General features: G+C 39.1%; 1 pseudogene; it reads left to right on the forward strand.

The window, feature by feature from the left end:
* The first annotated feature begins 930 nt into the window (after positions 1-930).
* LOC116463976 (uncharacterized) lies at positions 931-3,762 on the forward strand (annotated as a pseudogene).
* The last annotated feature ends 8,618 nt before the right edge of the window (positions 3,763-12,380 follow it).

Consider the following 12,380-nt stretch of genomic DNA (forward strand, 5'->3'; position numbering starts at 1 on the left):
TAATCTACTCTGAATAATTCCTTAAGAAAACATTAAAAGGACAATGTCTATACCTGGGAAATAAAACCCAAAGCAGTAGAAATTATATTAAAAATCATGTAGTTAATTAAGAATGAGTGTGAGCTTAGACACTGAAAAATGTGTCACTGAAAGAATACCAAAAATGGTCAGCCTTTTCCTGTTAAGTTATAGTAAGGTATATAGTATAAGTACTTAGTACGTAAGAGAAGAATTAGAATGAGATTGTACCAGGTTCAGAATTCCTCATCTGAGAAGATCAGACAAAATTCACGGTTTTTAGAGAGGGGCTACCCTGAATGATGTCACCAGTAAGTGGGTTTATAAACAAAGACAGAGCTTGGCAGGTTGCACTGGATACTTCAAACCAGTTTCTCTGGAAAAATGTGAGTTACTCAATAAACCCTCAGTTTTCCTGAGGTAAATCAACTTTGAAATACAAAGGAGAACTCTGGGTGATAAATCACGCCAGGTTACACGCTGGGACTGCAGTTCACAGAATATGATTAGATTTAAGACAATAGAAGATAGGAACATTTTTTGAACTAGTTTATTGAATCCTTTTGAGAATATCACTGTTTGGCAGTTCCTAGAAAGCTTAGACAAATTAATCTTCAAGAGGCAAACAAATTAACTTTGAACTAAAAAAAAAAAGAAACAACCAACCAAAAACTTTGAATTAGAAAACATCTGCAAAGAAAAGCCCAACAATCTGACATGTTGATTATTATTTTGTTAACATTACAGGAATACAAAGATGATTTTACTGTTCAGACCTTTACACATCACACAACAGAAAAATCCTTCAGTTGACTAGTTTCCATAAACTTTGTAGAGTTATGGCAAAACAAGAGTTATCTGTGAAATACACAAATGTTTTGTACTGAGGGATATTTTCACATAACACGGGAGATGATAAATGTAGACCCCCTCAATCTCGTCGTCATACTGATTATACTGTAAGCAGTGATTAGGGTGCACAGGTTACATGTTTAAAAGGTATGGATATGGCAATTCTAATGTATCTTAACATTGTTTCTGAAAAGCTAAGGTTTTGTTATTGAACTACTATTAGAAGTTGCATGTGATCCTCTTCCAATGTGTGGCGTTGCCTTCCTGTGGAATTAACATTCTGTGTGATTTAGAGTACGTGTCCTGACTTTCTCAATGCTCGTAAATACCTTATCTGTAGGAAACTTACTTTAAGGGAAAAGCAGCTTTAGCCTGTCTCCAGTATATGGCCCTGACTTGCTTATACATGTAATCTATTATGAAGGAAAAAGAGCCATCCTTACAAATCTGCAAGATTAAAACTTCTAGCACAAACACAGCTTGAATCAGTGCTTCTGTATCTTGTTTCAGCAAAGGGACCATAGCCAGTACTGTGGCTACAACATACGCCTTGCCATCAGATACAAGAGTTAGGCTTCATATCCACATCCTGTGCGATAAAAAAGCTTTAAATCTGAATGGAACATCCGTAGAATTAGCTCACAGACAACTCAGAAGCAGGAACACTTTGGTCTGTGTTCAAGTAAAATGAAGGTTGAGATTTCTTTATGCAGCAGCAGAAGTAGGATTCTGAATCTCTCTTTGGAGTCAAGTTGGTCTTTGAAAGAAAACCAATTTGCTTTTAAGAGGTTCTAATCTAGCAGGATATGAGATGATGGCAAGCATGTTTAAACCAAGTATCGACTAAGGGACTGGTACATTGAAAAACTACCTTCTGTTTCAGGAGAGGGTAATTAGGGTGTCAGCAATGCTGTTATTACTACTAAGGTCAGCAAGGACTTAGACCAAGAAGTTCCATCCAGCAACACCTTATTACAGTGTACAGAGGTCAACAGTAATAGGTAAAAGAAAAAGATAACCTTTTATCAGATTTTACATTACATTGCTAATTTTATTACAGAATATTTTTCATTCTTTTATTTTGATTCACTGATATTTATTTGATTCTGACTCTGCCTACTGTTATTCACCCTACTTGTTAATTCTAATCTATTCTCTTTATTTGTAAAAGCATAACTTTTCTGAGGCATAGTTGTGTGTGTGTATGTGTATTTAACCTATTCTAGAAACATTAAGGTAGAAGAGATCGATTTTACAGATTATAATAGCATGTAAAGAGTTTTATACAGTTGATGCCTGAGAGTCTGCACAGTGGGGAACTCTGAAGTAATATGTAAGGTGTCAAGAACAAGCAGGTCAGGACTGTGGCACTCAAAGGGCAGGTAACCAGCTTTTCAGTAACATTTTTAAGTAACAGTTTCAGAGATCCTCAGAGAATGCCAGGCAGTAAAGGACGCCCCTCAAAATCCACACAGCAGATTTCTGGTTTCCAAATTTCTGGGATATAGTACTTAATACAGTATTTGAAACTCTACAATTGCTATGGAAGAGACACTCTGGAGTTACGTATTATCCAAAAATAAATTTTTCAGAAGCAAGAAATTTTAAAATAAACCAACCAAAAAAGAATGGCCAACCTTTTAAACCTTTTTTTCCCATTAATAAGGAGCTACATAGTCTGCTGGGGAAGAACTTGATAGAAATTGACTGTTTTCACTTAGTGGGCTGATCCCCTTGTATCTGTGTCAGATAAAATCATAGCACTTATTATTTGTTACCATGGATACCATGAAGATACTGCCATCCACTAAATAGTAGTAGAGGAAGACAACATAATTTTCTGGAACTAGTCACGTTTTGCCTTCATAAGTTCCTTTAACCATCCTGGTTCCACTGATGGGTCCACGCTGGAAAACATCGCTCCTGGTGGGAAGGAAAGCTCATGCTGTGCTCTGCTTTACAGGAGTACATGGCTTTGGCTTGGTGCCCAGAAGAAACTGGCTTAGGTGAACCAGCATTTTCAAACAGTTGAGCTTTTGCTGCCACTACTGAGCCAGGACGCTGATAGCCATTGCTTGAGGTGGTGTCTAGTCTTAACCTCCTGCACATTTTTGGAGGCAGGTCTGGGTTTGAAGCTTTGGGTGTCTCCTTGGAACCTACAGAAGTTAAGCTTTGAATAGATCCACTGTAGCTCGGGTTTCCTTCAGCTGCAGAGATGGATCTGAGAGAAGAAGCAGAAGCTCTTTTCAGTCCTGAAAGCCCATAAGGCCCTTTCTTGACTAGGTCTATGGGTGGGGAAACGTCCCATGGGCTAGTGACCGAAGCAACACTCTGGCAATCTGATTCTGCATCTGTCTTGTGAATGTTCACATGTGTCTCTCCTTTTAGAAGCTGCACAGTAAAGGTCCCAAAATACACACCACCACGAGTGCAAAAACCCAGGCGGTTCTCCCAACGTGATGTTTTTTTCCCAGCGAATCTCCGATAAGAAGGTCTGTGCAGATTTCTGTGCTCCCACCTGCAGTAAATATTCGTAGACGTATAAAGCTAACTTTTCCCCAGCCTGCCTGTCCGAGGGCACCAACGAGCCTTTGCCTTTGGCAAACATGGTTTGCAGGGAAGAGGGCGCCAAGCCTCGCCGCCGCCGCCACCGCTCCGGCTCTCCCGAGCTGCCCCTGGCTCCCGGCCCCCTCCCAGGCGCTCGCTCGCTCTCCCGCTGGCTGGCGCTCTCCTCGCCTCGCTCCTCTCCCTCCGGACCAGGCGCTGGCTCCGCGCTCTTTCCAGCTGTCAAAGCATCAGCCCGGGCCGTGGTCCCATCGCCCTGGAACTCCTCCCGCGCCGGCTCGGTCTGGGGTGCCGCCGCCGCCCCCCGCAAGGCCGCCCGCTCTCTAGCTCCCGAGCTGGCCCGGCTCCCCCTGCGCCGCCCTCTGCGCCTCCAGCACCGCTGCCGCCGCCGCCGCTGGTCTCATGTGTCACATTTTCTTAATCCAGTCTATGGTTGATGGACATTTGGGTTGGTTCCAAGTTTTTGCTATTGTGAATAGTGCCGCAATAAACTTACGTGTGCATGTGTCTTTATAGTAGCATGATTTATAATCCTTTGGGTATATACCTAGTAATGGAATCGCTGGGTCAAATGGTATTTCTAGTTCTAGATCCTTGAGGAATCGCCACACTGTCTTCCACAATGGTTGAACTAGTTTACACTCCCACCAACAGTGTAAAAGCGTTCCTATGTCAAGCAATGGTAACAAAAGCCAAAATAGACAAATGGGAGCTTCTGCACAGCAAAAGAAACTACCATCAGAGTGAACAGGCAACCTACAGAATGGGAGAACAGTTTTGCAATCTACCCATCTGACAAAGGGCTAATATCCAGAATCTACAAATAACTTAAATTTACAAGAAAAAAACAAACAACCCCATCAAAAAGTGGGCAAAGGATATGAACAGACACTTCTCAAAAGAAGACATTTATGCAGCCAACAGACACACGAAAAAATGCTCACCATCACTGGCCATCAGAAATGCAAATCAAAACCGCAATGAGATACCATCTCACACCAGCTAGAATGGCAGCTTAATGTTTAAAACGCTGTATCGATAATTTAACCACATAGATCTGTCAGCTAGAATAAATGTTACATATTTAATTGACAATTATTTTTTGCTCTCTTAGAGACATGTAGATAGACTTTGGGTTTATCAAATGGTTTTTTTTTGTTGTTGTTGTTTTTTTGAGATGGAGTCTTGCTCTGTCAGCAGGCTGGTGTGCAGTGGTGCGATCTTGGCTGATTACAACCTCCGACTCCTGGGTTCAAGTGATTCTCCTGCCTCAGCCTCTCAAGTAGCTGGGATTACAGGCATGTGCCACCACGCCCAGCTAATTTTTGTATTTTTAGTAGCGATGGGGTTTCACCACGTTGACCAGGATGGTCTCGATTTCCTGACCTCAACATCCACCCGCCTCGGCCTCCCAAAGTGCTGGGATTACAGGTATGAGCCACTCCACCAGGCCAGTTCTGACATATTTTTAAGAAAGATTAGGCTGATGCTATGGTAACTCAGTTATTCATGATACATGTCATATTATAAGTAGGAGAATTCAATACTCATGATTTTGAAGCAATTTCAGAGTACTATAATCACCCCACCTGACCAACTTCAGAATTCATTGGAAATCTCTGGAAATAATTAGCAAGTTATTAGCGCAGACTCTAAACAGACCTTCAAAACGCATTACATAGATTTGCTAAAAGAGATTGTCAGTCTGCCAAAAGTAGTCACTTTGGTTTGATTTGCAGTGAATGAAATTTTTTAAATGTAAAGCTAAACTCTTCAGGATCACTGCACTGGGTTTCTATGGGACAACACTGAACAGGGCTGCCACTGAAACACCTTGGATGACAGCCTCAAGCTCCCTGAACACAGCTTCCAGCACACTACTGGGAGAATGACTGGGACTCAAAAATGTGTGCAGTGAATGTACTCACGAGCTTCTTGGAGAGGAAGTAAAGAGGTTACATGTAATTACCTCAAATTAGCACGACTACAGATAAAGTAATAATATTGATAAAGTAATTGATAAAGTAATAGTGGTGCTAAAGTCATACTAATAAAGTAGTACTAATAGCCCTATACTAGTAGTAATAATAAAGTGGTATTGCTATTTATTTTATTGGTCTATCTACCTACCTATCTCTCTAGATGGGAGGGCATAGGATTTGGCTGATGGGATTGGGCTTAGCAGTGGAGGGCAAAGAGCTCATGCATGCTTTGAACAGGTATGCACTCAAACTTGGTATTGTGTGACTGTTCTGAATTCCAGAACCAAGGCTAAAAGGTGGAAGTTTTGTTTGACTATTTGTGTGTCACATTTTCTTTTTGGTCTATTGTCTAAGATAGGCTGCTAGAATTCTTTTTACTCTAACTACCTTTTAGGTGGTTAGATGATGTTTTTATTGATGAGATCACACCCAAGCTGATCAGAGATCCGCCCAATTCTTGCACCTACAGCAAGGCCTTGGGAGAAACGGCGGTGCAGCAGGAGAGCAGAAACCTAACCATTGCCATCATAAGGCCCTCCATTGTGGGAGCAACGTAGCATGACCCTTTCCCAGTAAGCCCACTCACCTGGATTCTGTGTTTTGCTTCCAAATTAAAGTTCTTCTAGCCCAATTACTTTCTGATGTCATTTCTCCCCCTCCTCCTCCTTCTCTTTCTTCTTCTTCTTTCTTCCTCTTCCCCTTCCCCTCCCCCTCCTCCTCCTCCTCTTCCTCCTCCTCATGATTTATAGCTAAGTGCAGCCAATCAAATATGAACCCATTATACTAGGGCAAAATTCCACTTTGGGATCAGGATTTACCCAGCATGCAGCTTCTCTGGCAGTTACCCTGACTGTCCTAGAGTTGAATGGAGATCTTAAATTAGCTTCTAATTACTCTAGCCTCAAAATTCCCATGGGTGATGGTTTCATATCTTGGCTTTCCCACTGTAGTTTAAACTTACCGAATGTTCTTAATGGTCGAATTGGTAGTATTGCAACTGCCAGAGTAAACAAGGGTTACAAAGTGCACAGAAGGATCTCAGTTTGGGAAACTATTTTTTCTAACCTCAGTATAGTGCTATGTCCTTTTCAAAGTACTTTGAATTATACTATCTTCTTTTTTTATTACAGTTTAAGTTGTAGGGTACATGTGCACAACGTGCAGGTTTGTTACATATGTATACATGTGCCGTGTTGGTTTGCTGCACCCATTAACGTGTCATTTACATTAGGTACTTCTCCTAATGCTATCCCTCCCCTAGCCTCCATGCTAGGACAGGCCCCCGTGTGTGATGTTCCCTGCCTTGTGTCCAAGTGTTCTCATTGTTCAATTCCCACCTATAAGTGAGAACATGTGGTGTTTGGTTTTCTGTCCTTGAGGTAGTTTGCTCAGAATGATGGTTTCCAGTTTCATCCATGTCGCTACAAAGGATATGAACTCATCCTTTTTTATGGCTGCATAGTTCTCCATGGTGTATGTGTGCCACATTTTCTTAATCCAGTCTATCATCAATAGAGATTTGAGTTGGTTCCAAGTCATTGCTATTGTGAATAGTGCCGCAATAAACATATGTGTGCATGTGTATTTATAGTAGTATGATTTATAATCCTTTGGGTATATACCCAGTAACGGGATCACTGGACCAAATGGTATTTCTAGTTCTAGATCCTTGAGGAATCGCCACACTGTCTTCTACAATGATTGAACTAGTTTACACTCCCACCAACAGTGTAAAAGTGTTCCTATTTCTCCACATCCTCTCCAGCACCTGTTGTTTCCTGACTTTTTAATGACAGCCATTCTAACTGGTGTGAGATAGAATTATACCACCTTCTTTAAAGCAAGTCTGTGAAGCTTTGCAGCAGATAAATTCCAGCTCCATCACTTACTGGTGATGCAAAATTTTTGAGTTGTCCCTTCCATAAAACAGGAGGGATACTATTTTGGAGAGTTGGTTTAATGAGACAGTGTATGACAGTCTCTAGTAAAAGGCAGGTCCTTACTAAAAGGCTCATGGATATTAATCCCTTCATCTTCTCCTCCTGCATCTCTCCTTTCCCATTATACACACACATTTTGACTTTTACACTATAAGGTAAAGAGACATAATAAGGTCAGCTGAATGGCTTAGGGTTTAGGAAACAAACTCAAAAAGACATTTCCCTCTAACTGTTCTTAAACATAATCTTCCCTGTAACGTCTTTAAGCAAGTCAACACACACACACACACTATATATATATAAACACACACATATATGTGTGTCTGGCATGGACTCTATAGCTGGTCAAAAATGTCAAGAAATGGGCCATTACTACCAATCATGTCTCCAATGTTCTCCTAAGGAGGCTAAAGTCAGGACTGAGGTGGAGAAGTATGGTTGGTGAATTGCTTAGCAGATCATGATATAAGAACAAGGTTCAATGTAGCCCTCAAGATGTCATAAAACACCACAAAACCATTCATGACTCCTGCTATGAACAACAATCCTGGCCAAATTTTAATTCTTGCATAGTCAAAGTGCAGAAAATAGCCAATGCTTTGCCATTGATCTTTGGGATCTTAATAATACTGAATTAGATAGTTCTATTGGCTGCGGTCTCAGTGCTCTTGTTTGAAATTTATTAAGATGAGACTGCAGATGTTCCAAAGATACAACAATCTTATGAAATGTGTAACCAATAGAAATCTTCTTTCTTTTAGGGTTGGGTTGATAATCTAAATGGACCTAGCAGACTCATTATTGTGGTATGTTTAAGGATGAAGAAATAACTCTATGAAATGTAGTGGAGGAATAGTAATAAAATTCTTAGTGCTGGCTTAGCTTCATTGATCCCAAAACATAAATGTTACTTTACTAACAATTCAAGCATATTATTTCAATTATGCTGATTGTAATATAGAGGCAGGAAGAAATTATTTTTATTCTTTGAGTATTTTTAACAGAAAAACCAAGGTAATGTACTATGAATTACCATTCAGGAATTCTTCTTTAAAAAACTTTTTTTTAATTAAAAATATTAGTCTTAATTGAGTGTGGATAATAGAAATCCCATAATTATCTTATTTTTATTAGATATGTTCTCAAAGTAGTTTTACACTATTTTATTCTCCTTTTGTAGTTTATAATATAATAAATATGTCTAAAACAATATGTACAACAGACTAATGGTTCTGTTTAGCTAAGTCTACTCTAGTCTATATCATGAAAATGTTGGGTCTAAATTTCTAAACATTATGAACAACAATATTTTGAAGTGCTCTGATTTTCCTAAGAATACCATACTCCTGACTCTCTTAAGTTTACACATGTAAATGAGAAGGAACTATATATGAAAATATCATACCTCTTCTTTAGCTATTAGAATTTTTCAGCTGAGGTTTTATATCATCATCAATTTAGTGTCACTCCTTTGCTCTGCAACCTTCAACTCTCAATAAATAGTTAACAGTTTTATTTTCTGGAAATTTTTAGACTTTAAAGAACTCATTCAAGATTGTTTAAGAAACAAGGCGGGGGATGAATTGAAGACTTTCATTTTGAAAGTAAGTGCAGCAAAATTATGAAGGTTAAGCCTGATGAATACGAAAGGCAGACAGCACCAAATGCTGGTGATGCTGGTAGGAATACAAATGTTACACCACTTACGAAGACAGTTGGCCAGCTTTTTACAAAACTAAGCAAACTCTTATCATACAATCTAGCAATAATGCTCCTTAGTATTTACCCAAAGAAACTGAAACCTTGTCCCCACAAAAACCTGCACAATACTGTTTATAGCAGCTTAATTCATACTTGCCAAACTTGGAAGCAACCAAGACGTCCTTCATTAGGTAAACGGATAAACTGTAATACATCAAATAATGAAATGTTATTCAGCATTAAAAAGAAATGACCTCTCAAGCCATAAGAAGACATAAAGCAATCTCAAATACATGTTTCTGAGTGAAGCCAATCAGGAACTGCTACATACTGCATGATTCCAGCTACATGACATTCTGGGAAAGGCAAAACTATGGAGACAGTTAAAAAAAATCAGTGGTTGCCAGGAGTTATGGGGGACAGAGGGACAAGCAGATGGAGCACAGAGGAATTTTAGGGCAGTGAAACTCTTCTGTATAATAATAATTATGGATGTTATGTTCAGATTTTTAAATAAATAAAACTGAAATTTAAAATAGAATAAGAGGGAATCAGGTTGATTTGTTTCAACTGAAATTCATGATCACAAAGTCATGTCTTTATGTTTCCCAGAAAAAATATTCCCTGCTCCATTCACTCTCATCCTTTCCCAGAGTCACAGTTCACATTTATTTTCTCTCCTTCCCATCTTCGCTCTTTGCTGATGACTCTATTTTCTATTTCACTTATAAAAAAGTGGTCATTTGACAAGAATTTCAAAATCTCCAGTCTCTACATCTGCTCATCTTTATACATCTATACCTACATTCTGTTATCTCTCCTTTTCATATGGGTGAACTGTCTTTGCTTCTAAATAATGTCCACCCCTCTTACTGTGACTAGGTGCTGTGTCTTGTTGTATTAGGATTCTCTAGGGGGACAGGACTAATCGGATAAATGTATATATAAAATGAGTTATTAAAGAGTATTGACTCGCACAATCACAAGGTGAAGTTGCACGATAGGCTGTCTGCAAGCTGAGGAGCAAGAAAGCCAATCTCAGTCCCCAAATCCCAAAAGTAGGGAAGCCAACCGTGCAGCCTTCAGTCCGTGGCTGAAGGCCTGAGAGCCCCTGGCAAACCCCTGGTGTAGGTTCAAGAGTCCAAAAGCTGAAAGAACTTGGAGTTTGATGTTGGAGGGCAGGAAGGCACCAGCACGGGAGAAAGGTGGAGACAGTCGAGCCCTTCCACGTTCCTCTGCCTGCTTTATCCTAGCTCCATGTTCCTCTGCCTGCTCTATCCTAGCTCCATGTTCCTCTGCCTGCTCTATCCTAGCTCCATGTTCCTCTGTCTGCTCTATCCTAGCTCCATGTTCCTCTGCCTGCTTTATCCTAGCTGCGCTGGAAGCCAATTAGAGGGCGACCACCCAGACTGAGGGTGGGTCTGCATCTCCCAGTCCACTGATCAACTGTTAATCTCCTTTGTGACACCCTCACAGACACACCCAGGAACAATACTTTGCATCCTTCAATCCAATCAAGGTGACACTCAGTATTAACCATCACACCTGGTATCTACTCATGCCTGTCATTCCAGCAATTTTCTTGCTTCTTTTTCTGTATCTGAAGTTTTAATTTCTCCACCAAGTTCTTCACATGAAAAAACAAAAAAAGAAGTTATTTCATTTAACCTGAAAAAACCAACAACTCATAAAGAGTTAATGAATAAATTTATCTCAAACATTTGATAACTTTAATTATAACTTTAATATTCACAGCTTGTATTTATCAATAGATTGTCTTAGGAAAAGAAAAAAACTTCCCATAAACTAGAAGAAAATGTAAAATATGACCAACATATAAACAGCAATGTGTTAAAGAATAATATATAAAGAATAATACAAATAACACAATTAAATAATGAACAAAGGATATAGACATTACACAAAATATGAAAACATGAATAGGCAATATATAATGCTTAATATTGGTAATCAGGGAAATGCTATTAAACATAGAACAGGACGATGTTTTACATTAGCCAGCTGGACATAAATTGAAAATTTCAATCACAACTGTCAGAGAAGTTATAGAACAAAGGAGACTCTTATACATGACTTGTAAGTAATGAGATGGGGAAGCCACATAGAAGTCACTGCCTCACAATCAATGGCGGTTACTCAATTCACTAGTCAGTAATGTGTGCTGTGAGTTTCACAATCATTTTGTGCTTTTTGTGAGAGTAATAGTTTAACAAAAGTGTAATTTTTATTAATCTCACAATAAATTTGAGCTAACATTTTATGTGATTGAATTCCTTTAGACTCCATTATTTTATTATGGCTAGTTTCCTGTGTTTTATTTTGTAGACACATATAATAACTCTAAAAGACAGAAAGATTTTGTAACATCAGTTACTTCCGGGAGTGAAAGTGGGAGGAATTTTTTTTTTTTTTTTTACTATATATTACTTACCTTTTAAATTTTACACTAGGATAATGTATTACTATATTCTGTAACAAAATTAAAATATAACATTTTAAAAAGTTTTAAATTAAAGTAAAAAGTTCAGTAGATGAGAGATTCTGTCTCTGATCAGGGGCTAATGACTGATCCCACTATAAACAACTAGAAAACTAGACAAACTATATAAAACAATCATTTTCAAACATTAGACAATCAGCAACTGACTGTTTTTCTCCAGTTGAGAAGAGAAACAAACAATGTAAGCCCTACAATAGCCCCTTATTTCTGCCTGGGGATACTTACTGGACAACACCATTGACAGCAGAACCCAGACAGAGCTTGGAGAAATCCCTGAGTTGAAGAGAGAGAAATATTATTTTAGGAGGGCTAAGTGAGCATCTCAAATTTGAAGTAATGAACTATACAAAGAAAGAGCTCCAGAAATCAGCATAGGTTTCCCCTGAGTGACCCAGGGACTGGCTAATTCAGTGAGCATCCAGCCCTAGATCTGTCTAATTTCCCCTCCTGAATGTCCAAGATCGCTACCTTGAGCTGTCTTCATATCTGCAAATGAGAGATTCATCTCTGCCCCTCAGGACTGCATAAACCTGTGCAAATACTTTCTACTTTTTATGAAAAGCACACACAATTTCACAAGCAAATAACATTTCCTGTGTTTTGGAGCATTAGCTCAAACTTTGGAATTCAGAGTTATGGGTTAGACCCTTTACTCACTTCACCTTTCTCTGCATACTTGTGCCTGATTTTTCCTCTTTTTTATTTTTATTTTTGTTTGAGACAGAGTCTCACTCTGTCACCCAGGCTGGAGTGCAATAGCCAAATCTTGGCTCACTGCAACCTCCTCCTCCTGGGTTCAAG

This window comes from Hylobates moloch, unplaced genomic scaffold, assembly GCF_009828535.3.
Source record: "Hylobates moloch isolate HMO894 unplaced genomic scaffold, HMol_V3 SCAFFOLD_108, whole genome shotgun sequence".
Lineage (NCBI taxonomy): Eukaryota > Metazoa > Chordata > Mammalia > Primates > Hylobatidae > Hylobates > Hylobates moloch.